The 12,957-nt window shown below is 47.4% G+C and overlaps 1 protein-coding gene across 6 annotated transcripts in view; it reads left to right on the forward strand.

The window, feature by feature from the left end:
- The window catches only part of CDK17 (cyclin dependent kinase 17), a 408,374-nt gene that overhangs the window by 164,001 nt on the left and 231,416 nt on the right, over positions 1–12,957 (forward strand). Inside the window, exon 2 of one of the 6 annotated variants that reach the window (XM_063927753.1) lies at positions 5,155–5,192. The exons of the other annotated variants lie outside the window; for them this stretch is intronic. The gene's annotated coding sequence lies outside the window, so the exon portion shown is untranslated. The remainder of the gene's footprint in view (positions 1–5,154; positions 5,193–12,957) is intronic. 6 annotated transcript variants of the gene reach the window in all.

The following is a 12,957-nucleotide window of genomic DNA, read 5'->3' on the forward strand; positions in this document are numbered from 1 at the left end:
CAGTGTGAAGTTACTGAGACTCACCCCTGAGGGTTTGATATATGTCCTGGGTGAAAGCAGCTACAACGCCGCCTGAAAAATCTGTCGACATGGAGGATCTGCTTAAAGCCTTGCTGCAAGCTACAGCGGCTCAGCAGGAGGCCAACCGACAGCAGCAGGTGGCAATGGAGGAAAATAGGAGACAACAGCAGGTGGCAATGGAGGAAAATTGGAGACTACAGCAGGAGGCCAACAGACAGCAGCAGGTGGCAATGGAGGAAAATAAGAGACAACAGCAGGCAGTTGTTGATGAACTTTACAGGCAACAGCGTCAGGATAGAGAGGCCTTAGCAGAAGTGGTGCAGAGACTTGCAGCTCGGGTTGGAGATGTGGCCGTCAGTGCTCCAACCAGCTCTAGTTCTATACGGCCAGTCACTTCCTGCAGAAAATGACAGAGGCTGATGATGTGGAGGCCTATCTGACCACGTTTGAAAGGACTGCCGAGCGTGAGAACTGGCCGAAAGCACAGTGGGCCAGTCTGCTGGCACCTTTCCTGTCAGGTGAGCCCCAAAAAGCTTACTTTGATTTAAGCCCTGCTGAGGCTCGGGACTATGATAAACTAAAGACTGAGATCCTGACCCGCCTGGGAGTCACGCTGTCAGTACGAGCACAACGGGTGCACCGTTGGCTGTACGCCATGGAGAAGCCTCCGCGCTCCCAGATGCACGACCTTATTCAGCTAACAAAAAAATGGCTACAGCCAGAGACATTAACTGGTCCCCAGATGGTGGAAAGAGTCGTCATGGACCGCTACTTGAGATCTTTGCCCATGGTCCTGCGCAAGTGGGTGAGCCATGGAAACCCGGGTACTGCTGACCAATTAGTGGACATGGTAGAGAGGTATTTGGCAGCAGAGGAACTACTGATGACCACCCAGCAACCCATAGATCCTTGACAGCGCCCTTCAGTAAAGACTGGTAAGACTGTTCCGTGGGAAAACGTTGCTGGGCGGTTAAGAGAACGCAAGGCTGGAGAGACTGTAAACACTGGCCCTGGAAACAGGCCAATGGGGCTAGAACGGTCTATGCTGCCCAAACGGGTTGATAATCGTGTGATTAAATGTTTTAGGTGTGGTATGCCAGGTCATGTTATTGCCAATTGCCCAGTCACGCAAGAACCCATGCAATGTGATGCTGCCTTTGAATGTCGCAGAATGTCTTTCTTTGCTAGGTTAGCCTGTACTGTGGTACCTTCACCTGAGCTGGAAAAACAAATGTGTGATGTGTTCTTAGAGGGTAACCGGGTAGAGGCCTTGCTAGATTCAGGAAGTTTAGTTACCCTCGTGAAAGCTGGGTTAGTGAACCCCTTAAAGGTCCAGCAAATACCTATTGGGGTAACTTGCATACATGGGGATACCCAACATTATGCCACTGCTGAGGTGAATATAGAAACTTGTTGTGGGTCAGCAATAGTTAAAGTGGGACTGGTCCCTACCTTGGTGCATGAGGCCATAATAGGGAGGGATTTTCCTCATTTTTGGAAACTGTGGGAATCACGGTTATCTACAGATGTGAGAAGTAAAAAGCCAGTTGATAATACCGGTGATTTTATGGATGTACGTGGGTCTTCGGAACTTTCTGGCCCTTTGCCTTTTGCTAGTTTGGCTGGGGAAGTGACAGATGGGGAGTCCAGTGAGGACCCTCTTGCTGGGAACAGAGACATAGTAGTTAGAACTGAAAGCGTGCCTGACCTGGAGGTAAAGAAGGATCTGTTTGCGTCTGAACAGTTAAAGGATCCTACCTTAATAAAGGCTAGAGAGAATGTTAAGATTGTTAATGGGGAACCTGTGGTACCAGGTGACAGGGTTACGTATCCCCACATGGCCATCTGTAATGAGCTCTTGTACCACATTGTCAAAAGGGGTGAGGATGTGGTGGAACAGTTGGTAGTTCCCCAGCCTTATCGGAGAACGGTACTAGATTTAGCTCATAGTCACGTTACCGCAGGACATTTAGGGGCAGAAAAAACCACTGAAAGAGTTTTACAAAGGTTCTTTTGGCCAGGGGTTTATAAAGAAGTGTCTGAATATTGTTCTTCCTGTCCTGAATGCCAGTATCATGCCCCTAGACCCCATTTCAGGAGCCCACTAGTTTCCATGCCTATTATAGAGGTCCCGTTTGACAGAATAGCCATGGATCTCGTGGGGCCCTTGTTAAAGTCTGCTCGGGGCCATCAGTATATCCTGGTAATTATGGACTATGCCACTCGATATCCTGAGGCTGTCCCTTTACGCACTATCACAACCAAGGCGATAGCTAGGGAGCTGGTGCAGGTATTTAGTAGAGTGGGAATACCAAAAGAAATTTTGACTGACCAAGGTACTCCATTTATGTCAAGGATCATGAAAGAATTGTGCAAGTTATTTAAGGTCACTCACCTCAGGACGTCCATCTACCATCCCCAAACTGACGGGTTGGTGGAAAGGTTTAATAAAACATTAAAAAGTATGTTAAAAAAGGTTGTTGAGAGAGATGGGAAAAACTGGGATTGTTTGTTGCCCTACTTGTTAATGGCCATCAGAGAAGTTCCTCAGTCCTCTACGGGGTTTTCTCCATTTGATTTGTTGTATGGTAGACACCCCAGAGGGCTGTTGGATATTGCCAAAGAGACGTGGGAAGGACAGCCCACTCCTTATAGAAGCGTTATTGAGCATGTAACACAAATGCAGGATAGGATTGCAGCCGTGGTACCTGTTGTCAGAGAGCACATGGAACAGGCCCAAAGTGCTCAACAGAGGGTCTATAACCGGAGTGCCAAGATACGGGAATTTGCTCCTGGAGATAGAGTTCTTGTTTTGGTACCCACTGTGGAAAGCAAATTCCTAGCTAAATGGCAGGGTCCATTTGAGATTAGGGAAAAAGTGAATGAGGTTAATTACAAAGTATACCAGCCGGGAAAGAGAAAACCCGAACAGATCTACCATGTTAACTTAATCAAACCCTGGAAAGATAGGTTGTCTCTGTCAGCGGAGCCTTGCCCTTCGGTGTCTTCACCCCGGTTGCTTCCCGCAGTGAAGGTGTCAGAGACATTGTCAGCTGATCAGAACAATCAGGTTAAAGAATTTCTCATCCAAAATAGGGAGGTATTTTCAGAGCTGCCTGGCCGAACGACCATAATAAAACATGACATTGTCACAGAACCAGGGGTCAGGGTTCATTTAAAGCCATATAGGATTCCTGAAGCTCAGCGAGAAGCTATTTCTAAAGAAGTTAAAACCATGTTAGAACTTGGAGTCATAGAGGAGTCTAACAGTGAGTGGTCCAGTCCCATAGTGCTCATCCCGAAGCCCGACGGTAGCATACGCTTCTGTAATGACTTTCGTAAGTTAAATGAGGTGTCCAAGTTTGACGCATACCCCATGCCCCGTGTGGATGAGCTTGTAGAAAGGCTGGGAACAGCCAGGTTTCTCACCACATTGGACCTGACCAAAGGTTACTGGCAAATACCTTTATCTGATAGCGCCAAAGAAAAAACAGCCTTTTCGGTTCCGGAGGGGCTGTACCAGTATAAGATGTTACCCTTTGGGTTGCATGGGGCTCCAGCAACCTTTCAACGGGCGATGGATAAAATTTTGAGGCCCCATAGAAAATATGCAGCTGCCTATTTGGATGATGTGGTAATTCACAGTAAAGACTGGGGGTCCCATTTGGTTAAAGTACAAGCAGTACTGGATTCAATCAGAGAGGCAGGGTTAACTGCTAACCCAAAGAAGTGCTGCCTCGCAATGGAGGAGGTCAAATACTTGGGCTTCACCATAGGCAGAGGTCTGATTAGGCCCCAATTGAATAAAGTTGATGCTATTCAAAACTGGCCTCGTCCAGTGAATAAAAAACAGGTAAGGGCTTTTTTGGGAATTACTGGGTACTATAGACGGTTTATTCCCAATTTTGCGACCACAGCGGTGCCGTTGTCAGACCTTACCAAAGGGAAGCAGTCAAATGTGGTGAAATGGAACCCTGATGCAGAAAAGGCGTTCCAAGCGTTAAAAGTGGCTTTGTGTTCACAACCGGTGTTGATAACACCAGATTTTTCAAAAGAATTTGTGGTACAGACAGATGCCTCAGAGGTAGGGATAGGTGCTGTGCTGTCCCAAACCAGAGATGGGGACGAACACCCTATCATTTATTTGAGTAGGAAACTCAATGAGCATGAAAAAAGGTATGCCATTGTAGAAAAGGAGGCTTTGGCCATTAAGTGGGCACTAGATACCTTGAGATATTACCTCTTGGGTAGACAATTCAGACTAGTGACGGATCATGCCCCTTTAAAATGGATGTATGTAAATAGAGGCAAGAATGCTCGGGTAACTAGATGGTTTCTAGCGTTGCAGGATTTTAAGTTTACTGTTGAACATAGACCGGGAACACAATTTGCCAACGCAGATGCATTGTCTCGCATCTTCTGTTTGGGGGCTACAAGTGTTCCGGCCCCTAGGTCGAAACAGGGGAGGGGGATATGTGACAAGAACACTGGGATAGTGTTTGAGGGCAGGTATATTTGTCCCAGGTTCTTGTCTTACATGTTTTAGAAAATGTTAACTTCTAGGAAAAATGCTTTTTGTTTTGTCTGAACCTTTTCAGTTTGCTGTAAAAGCTGGGTAAAGGCTCTGAGAGAGAGATAAGGCGAGTTCTAGACATTGGGCCCAGTTCGGGTCTTTGGCCTCACAGAGGGCTAATCAGGGTTTCAGCTGTGTAAGAGTGTTATAGTGCTTCTAACCTGATTAGTATGGGCAGACTGCCTGGGAAGGCTGCAGGATCTGTGTGTGAGAGACACGTTTTCTGATGCAAGTAAGCTATACAGTATGTACTGAAGAACTCTGTGTTTTGTTTAGTGACAGTTAGGAATATCTTATGTTTAGTTAGTGCCGGACAGGCAAGGTATTTTTATTTTGGGGTTTGTTTTATTTTCTGTTTCAATAAAACTGGCCGGGGTCAGTTGTACCAGAAACTGGACTTGTGTTGTTCCTCAGCTGCTGCGTGCGGCCATATTCCCCAGGAAAAGGCGCCTTGCACCCCTACAGTGTTACAATATATATACACACACACACACACAACTATCCACATCATATTTTAGTTGGTGTATTTTGATTTTTGGTTTGCATGTTTTTGTTTCTAGGTGGCAGGGAAGTCCTGATACTGTTGCATGGTTTTAAGGTGCGTACACACTATTCAATGTTTTAACGATATCACCCATCTGAGCAATAGAATTTGTAATATCGCCCAGTGTGTATACACTACGCGATGAACGATGCACGCTCCCACGGGTCTTCAACGATATCCCCTGTTGCCCTTACATGCAGGTCTGTCTGGGGATGTTGGTGACGATACATGCTTCCGCATGCTGAATTGCCCCACCCCACAGTCCCGGCTTGCATGATGTCGCTGGGTACACACATTGCGGCGTCTGTACCCAACGTAACAGCTACCCCTTGCCACTGTTCAACAGTTCTATGCCGAATCTATCTGACTAGGTTATTTATTGGGAATATGGGTTTGTTTTTTAGACTAAGACATTTTACAGAATCCTAAATGCTTACTCAAGTATAAGGAGTGGCTGCCTTTTTCATGGGTCATGACTCAGTTCCTGCTTCCACTTGTACGGGAAACAAAGGTTTGTGTACTTCAATGCAAATTTCAGTGTGTTTCCTGAAAAGTCATTCAGCCTTATATTTCCTGGCACGCCACACATGTCACAGGCGTGGATATTACATTGAAAATACATTTTATTATTTAATTTTCATATGCCGACATTGAGTGCTTTGGCATTTTGTTTAATTATGTTCAAGGCATTTGAAGTTTGTATCTTGTGGTTTTGTTAGGTGGATAAAAAAAAAAAGTGAAAACTTGTGTGTTTACTAAAGAATGCTCAGGAATATACTGTGAATTGTGTTCATTCTCATAATGGTGTAAAGTACTTGCCGAAATGCTGCTGTCATGTGACATGAGGATTGGGTTCATGTTTGCTCATTATTTTCCCTACAGTTGTGTCCCCCTCTCAAGATACCTTTTTCCCTTTTCTGTTGGAGTTGTCATAAATGTGAACAGCCTGTTAAATTGGACCTACCTAGTATGCCCGCTAGGATGCGACCAGGGTGCAGAGGTGCGGGGCAGTAGGGCCACGCTCGGAAATGGGGAGCAGCCGGCCGTGGAGGGTGCACAACCCCCGAGGCGTTGCCATTAGGGGTGTTGCGATCCCTTCCGCATCATCAGTAAGGGCCATACCCAGCTGTTTGTGTCACCAGTGGGGGCATGTCAACCTCTCTGTGTCATATCGAACCGCTCCCCCCCATATAGTCTGTTGAGACCATAGAAAAGATGTGCAAAATTTCCAATGTCTGCACAGGGGGCATTTTAAGAGGGGAGAGGGCCCGCGTACAGCCTCCTTTGTGGGCCCCCTCCTCTCCAGTAGCGAGTAGACTATGGCAGTATGTGACTATTTTCCAAGTGATTTGTGTCTTCAGTGCTGGACTCCAGAAGGGTAGGTATAATATATGAGTGCAGGGTGTGTGGTGTGGGCTCCCATGGACTTCCTAGGGGCCCATGTGCATTGCACACCTTGCACTCATTATAGAAACGCCTATGTGTGCAGTAACATTTGGCAGACTGATCCAAGAAGGTGCCACCTGAGCATTTAGCTGTTTGGTTATAAATGGGGCAGATTCTATTGTTTTAGGCGTCTAAAACTTCTGTCTAAATGGGACTTTTAGATGCCCAAACTGTTGTCACAATTCCATTGTGCTTGTGCACCCATGCATATCTTGCGTGTTGCGCCCAAACTGACCGGGTTTGTTTGGACGCCCAAAGTGGCAAATTTGAACACCTTTTTACTCGCACCTCTGGAGGCTGCGAGGGAAATGTGTCTTCCACGGTTGCTGTATGACCAAAACGACAGAACAATTGAATTGCTGCATTTGGGCATCCTCTAGGCGGTTGGGACAATAACAATTTAATCTGCCCCATTGAATATGCATTGATGATTTTGAGGATTGGCACAACAAATTGTTTTCTAAGCAGCCTCAGTAAATATGCCAGTTATGGGCTATTACAAAAATTATGTGTGTATGTGTGTGTGTATGCTTTAGATGTATATTAAAGCATTAAGGTGAATGAAGCTGCTTAGGAGAGTGCTGGGTTTTCTGTTTGGTATATTTGAGTTCGGTGGTCACAGGCCACCGCACCCCAACCCCTGGGAATGGCGAGTGCAGTGGTTCCTCGTGTTTGTTTGTATAACAGGGTTAATTTTTAATTGGCCCATTTGTGACCATATCTCTCTCTCATGCACCCCTAAGCTCATTTACCTTTAACCTGGATCAGCTGCTATTTAGGTGTGTTGGTGACTGTCTCACTTTGAAAGCCAGTAGTCTGTTGGCAGGTGAGCTGTAAACCAGGTAAGCACACTTGTGTAGTTGTGTTATTTGTGTTGGTGACTGTCTTACCTTTTAAAAGCCATAAGTGTGGCAGGTAAGCTTTAAACCAGATAAGCACATTTCCTCTTTGAGACAGTAGTTGCCAGGTTTCTATAAAATCTATGTGAAAGTTTGTGATAGAGTAGTACTTGCGGTGAAATGGGGTCCCGTGGAGTGGGCCGCAAGCTTACATGCATTGTACAATTCATAAACCAAAACCCCATTGTTTATTTAGATGTATATTAAAGCATTAAGGTGAATGAAGCTGCCAAGGAGAGTGCTGGGTTTTCTGTTTGGTGTGTGTGTATGTGTATATATATATATATATATATATATATATATAATATATGATACCGGCACTCATTTGCTTAAATTCTGTGTAAGGTGCTGGGTGCCATCCACTCTTGCTGCCCTCAGGTAGCAGGTAACGCAATCTATATACGGCGGCACTCCAAAATAAAGGACACTAATACACTGCTGTAAAGCGCTGAAACGTTGCTTTATTGCAGTGTATTACTGTCCTTTATTTCTCTAACGTCCTAAGTGGATGCTGGGACTCCGTAAGGACCATGGGGAATAGCGGCTCTGCAGGAGACTGGGCACAAAAGTAAAAGCTTGAACTAGCTGGTGTGCACTGGCTCCTCCCCCTATGACCCTCCTCCAAGCCTCCGTTAGATTTTTGTGCCCGAACGAGAAGGGTGCATGCTAGGTGGCTCTCCTGAGCTGCTTAGAGTAAAAGTTTTATTTTAGGTTTTTTATTTTCAGTGAGTCCTGCTGGCAACAGGCTCACTGCATCGTGGGACTAAGGGGAGATGAAACGAACTCACCTGCGTGCAGAGTGGATTGGGTTTCTTAGGCTACTGGACATTAGCTCCAGAGGGACGATCACAGGTTCAGCCTGGATGGGTCCCGGAGCCGCGCCGCCGGCCCCCTTACAGAGCCAGAAGAACGAAGAGGTCCGGTGAAATCGGCGGCAGAAGACGTTCCTGTCTTCAACTAAGGTAGCGCACAGCACTGCAGCTGTGCGCCATTGCTCTCAGCACACTTCACACTCCGGTCACTGAGGGTGCAGGGCGCTGGGGGGGAGCGCCCTGAGACGCAATAAAAACAGAAATACCTTAGGATGGCAAAAGAAATACATCACATATAGCTCCTGGGCTATATGGATGTATTTAACCCCTGACAGTTTTCCAGAAAAAAGCGGGAGATAAGGCCGTTGTGAAGGGGCGGAGCCTATCTCCTCAGCACACAAGCGCCATTTTCCCTCACAGTTCCGCTGGAAGGACGGCTCCCTGACTCTCCCCTGCAGTCCCTACAGAATCAGGGTAAAAACGAGAGAGGGGGGGCACTATTGGCAGCTAAATTATAAACAGCAGCTATAAAAGGGAGTAACACTTATATAAGGTTATCCCTATAGATATATATAGCGCTCTGGTGTGTGCTGGCAAACTCTCCCTCTGTCTCCCCAAAGGGCTAGTGGGGTCCTGTCCTCTATCAGAGCATTCCCTGTGTGTGTGCTGGGTGTCGGTACGATTGTGTCGACATGTATGAGGAGGAAAATGATGTGGAAGCAGAGCAATTGCCTGTATTAGTGATGTCACCCCCTAGGGAGTCGACACCTGACTGGATGGTTGTATTTAAAGAACTACGTGACAATGTCAGCACTTTACAAAAAACTGTTGACGACATGAGACAGCCGACAAATCAATTAGTGCCTGTCCAGGCGTCTCAGACACCGTCAGGGGCGATAAAACGCCCGTTACCTCAGTGGGTCGACACAGACCCAGACACGGATACTGAGTCCAGTGTCGACGGTGAGGAGACAAACGTAATGTCCAGTAGGGCCACACGTTACATGATCACGGCAATGAAGGAGGCATTGAACATTTCTGACACTACAAGTACCACAAAGAAGGGTATTATGTGGGGAGTGATAAAACTACCAGTAGCTTTTCCTGAGTCAGATGAATTAAATGAGGTGTGTGATAAAGCGTGGGTTTCCCCTGATAAAAAAGTGCTAATTTCTAATAAATAATTGGCACTATACCCTTTCCCGCCAGAGGTTAGGGCGCGTTGGGAAACACCCCCTAGAGTAGATAAAGCGCTCACACGTTTATCTAAACAAGTAGCGTTACCGTCTCCTGATACGGCCGCCCTCAAAGAACCAGCGGATAGAAGGCTGGAAAATATCCTGAAGGGTATATACACACATACTGGTGTTATACTGCGACCAGCAATCGCATCAGCCTGGATGTGCAGTGCTGGAGTTGCGTGGTCGGATTCCCTGACTGAAAATATTGATACCCTGGATAGGGACAGTATATTACTAACTATAGAGCATTTGAAGGATGCATTACTATATATGCGTGATGCACAGAGGGATATTTGCACCCTGGCATCAAGAGTGAGTGCTATGTCCATTTCTGCCAGAAGAGCGTTATGGACGCGACAGTGGTCAGGGGATGCGGATTCCAAACGACATATGGAAGTATTGCCGTTTAAAGGGGAGGAGTTATTTGGGGCCGGTCTATCGGACCTGGTGGCCACGGCAACGGCCGGAAAGTCCACCTTTTTACCCCAGGTCACCTCTCAGCAGAAAAAGACGCCGTCTTTTCAAACTCAGTCCTTTCGTTCCCATAAGTACAGGCGGGCAAAAGGCCACTCATTTCTGCCCCGGGGCAGAGGAAGAGGAAAAAGACTGCACCAGGCAGCCTCTTCCCAGGAGCAGAAGCCCTCCTCTGCTTCTGCCAAGTCTTCAGCATGACGCTGGGGCTTTACAAGCGGACTCGGACACGGTGGGGGCCCGTCTCAAAAATTTCAACGCGCAGTGGGCTCACTCGCAAGTGGACCCCTGGATTCTGCAGGTAGTATCACAGGGGTACAAACTGGAATTCGAGACGTCTCCCCCTCGCCGGTTCCTGAAGTCTGCTCTACCAAAGTCTCCCTCCGACAGGGAGGCAGTTTTGGAAGCCATTCACAAGCTGTATTCCCAGCAGGTGATAATCAAGGTACCTCTCCTACAACAGGGAAAGGGGTATTATTCCACGCTGTTTGTGGTACCGAAGCCGGACGGCTCGGTGAGACCAATTTTAAATCTAAAATCCTTGAACACTTACATAAAGAGGTTCAAATTCAAGATGGAGTCACTCAGAGCAGTGATGGCAAACCTGGAAGAAGGGGACTATATGGTGTCTCTGGACATCAAAGATGCTTATCTCCACGTCCCAATCTACCCTTCTCACCAAGGGTACCTCAGGTTTGTAGTACAAAACTGTCATTATCAGTTTCAGACGCTGCCGTTTGGATTGTCCACGGCACCTCGGGTCTTTACCAAGGTAATGGCCGAAATGATGATTCTTCTTCGAAGAAAAGGCGTTTTAATTATCCCTTACTTGGACGATCTCCTGATAAGGGCAAGGTCCAGGGAACAGTTAAAAGTCGGAGTAGCACTATCTCAGTTAGTGTTACGTCAGCACGGGTGGATTCTAAATATTCCAAAATCGCAGCTGATTCCAACGACACGTCTCCTGTTCCTAGGAATGATTCAGGACACAGTCCAGAAAAAGGTGTTTCTCCCAGAGGAGAAGGCCAGGGAGTTATCCGAGCTAGTCAGGAATCTCCTAAAACCAGGCCAGGTGTCAGTGCATCAGTGCACGAGGGTCCTGGGAAAAATGGTGGCTTCTTACGAAGCGATTCCATTCGGAAGATTCCATGCAAGAACGTTTCAGTGGGATCTTCTGGACAAATGGTCCGGATCGCATCTTCAGATGCATCAGCGGATAACCCTGTCGCCAAGGACAAGGGTGTCTCTTCTGTGGTGGCTGCAGAGTGCTCATCTACTGGAGGGCCGCAGATTCGGCATTCAGGATTGGATCCTGGTGACCACAGATGCCAGCCTGAGAGGCTGGGAAGCAGTTACACAGGGACAAAATTTCCAGGGCTTGTGGTCAAGCATGGAAACATCTCTTCATATAAACATTCTGGAACTAAGGGCCATTTACAATGCCCTAAGTCAAGCAAAACCCCTGCTTCAGGGTCAGGCGGTATTGATCCAATCGGACAACATCACGTCAGTCGCCCACGTAAACAGACAGGGCGGCACGAGAAGCAGGAGGGCGATGGCAGAAGCTGCAAGGATTCTTCGCTGGGTGGAGAATCATGTGATAGCACTGTCAGCAGTGTTCATTCCGGGAGTGGACAACTGGGAAGCGGACTTCCTCAGCAGACACGACCTTCACCCGGGGGAGTGGGGACTTCATCCAGAAGTCTTCCAAGAGATGGTAAACCGTTGGGAAAAACCAAAGGTGGACATGATGGCGTCCCGTCTCAACAAAAAACTAGACAGATATTGCGCCAGGTCAAGGGACCCTCAGGCAATAGCGGTGGACGCTCTGGTAACACCATGGGTGTACCAGTCAGTGTATGTGTTCCCTCCTCTGCCTCTCATACCAAAAGTACTGAGAATCATAAAAAGGAGAGGAGTAAGAACTATACTCGTGGTTCCGGATTGGCCAAGAAGGACTTGGTACCCGGAACTTCAAGAGATGCTCACGGAGGACCCGTGGCCTCTACCTCTAAGAAAGGACCTGCTCCAGCAGGGACCTTGTCTGTTCCAAGACTTACCGCGGCTGCGTTTGACGGCATGGCGGTTGAACGCCGGATCCTGAAGGAAAAAGGCATTCCAGAAGAAGTCATCCCTACCCTGATAAAGGCCAGGAAGGATGTAACCGCGAAACATTATCACCGCATTTGGCGAAAATATGTTGCGTGGTGTGAGGCCAAAGAGGCCCCTACAGAGGAATTTCAACTGGGTCGCTTCCTACATTTCCTGCAAACAGGACTGTCTATGGGCCTAAAATTAGGGTCCATTAAGGTTCAAATTTCGGCCCTGTCGATTTTCTTCCAAAAAGAACTGGCTTCAGTGCCTGAAGTCCAGACGTTTGTCAAAGGGGTACTGCATATACAGCCTCTTTTTGTGCCCCCGGTGGCACCTTGGGATCTCAATGTGGTTTTGGGGTTCCTAAAATCACATTGGTTTGAACCACTCACCACTGTGGAATTTAAAATATCTCACATGGAAGGTGGTAATGCTGTTAGCCCTGGCTTCAGCCAGGCGTGTCTCAGAATTGGCGGCTTTATCTTATAAAAGCCCTTACCTGATTTTTCACACGGATAGGGCAGAATTGAGGACTCGTCCTCAATTTCTCCCAAAGGTGGTTTCAGCGTTTCACGTGAACCAGCCTATTGTGGTGCCTGCGGCTACTAGGGACTTGGAGGACTCCAAGTTACTGGACGTAGTCAGGGCCCTGAAAATATATATTTCCAGGACGGCTGGAGTCAGGAAATCTGACTCGCTGTTTATCCTGTATGCACCCAACAAGCTGGGTGCTCCTGCTTCTAAGCAGACGATTGCTCGTTGGATTTGTAGTACAATTCAGCTTGCACATTCTGTGGCAGGCCTGCCACAGCCAAAATCTGTAAAAGCCCATTCCACAAGGAAGGTGGGCTCATCT

This window comes from Pseudophryne corroboree, chromosome 6, assembly GCF_028390025.1.
Source record: "Pseudophryne corroboree isolate aPseCor3 chromosome 6, aPseCor3.hap2, whole genome shotgun sequence".
Taxonomy (NCBI): domain Eukaryota; kingdom Metazoa; phylum Chordata; class Amphibia; order Anura; family Myobatrachidae; genus Pseudophryne; species Pseudophryne corroboree.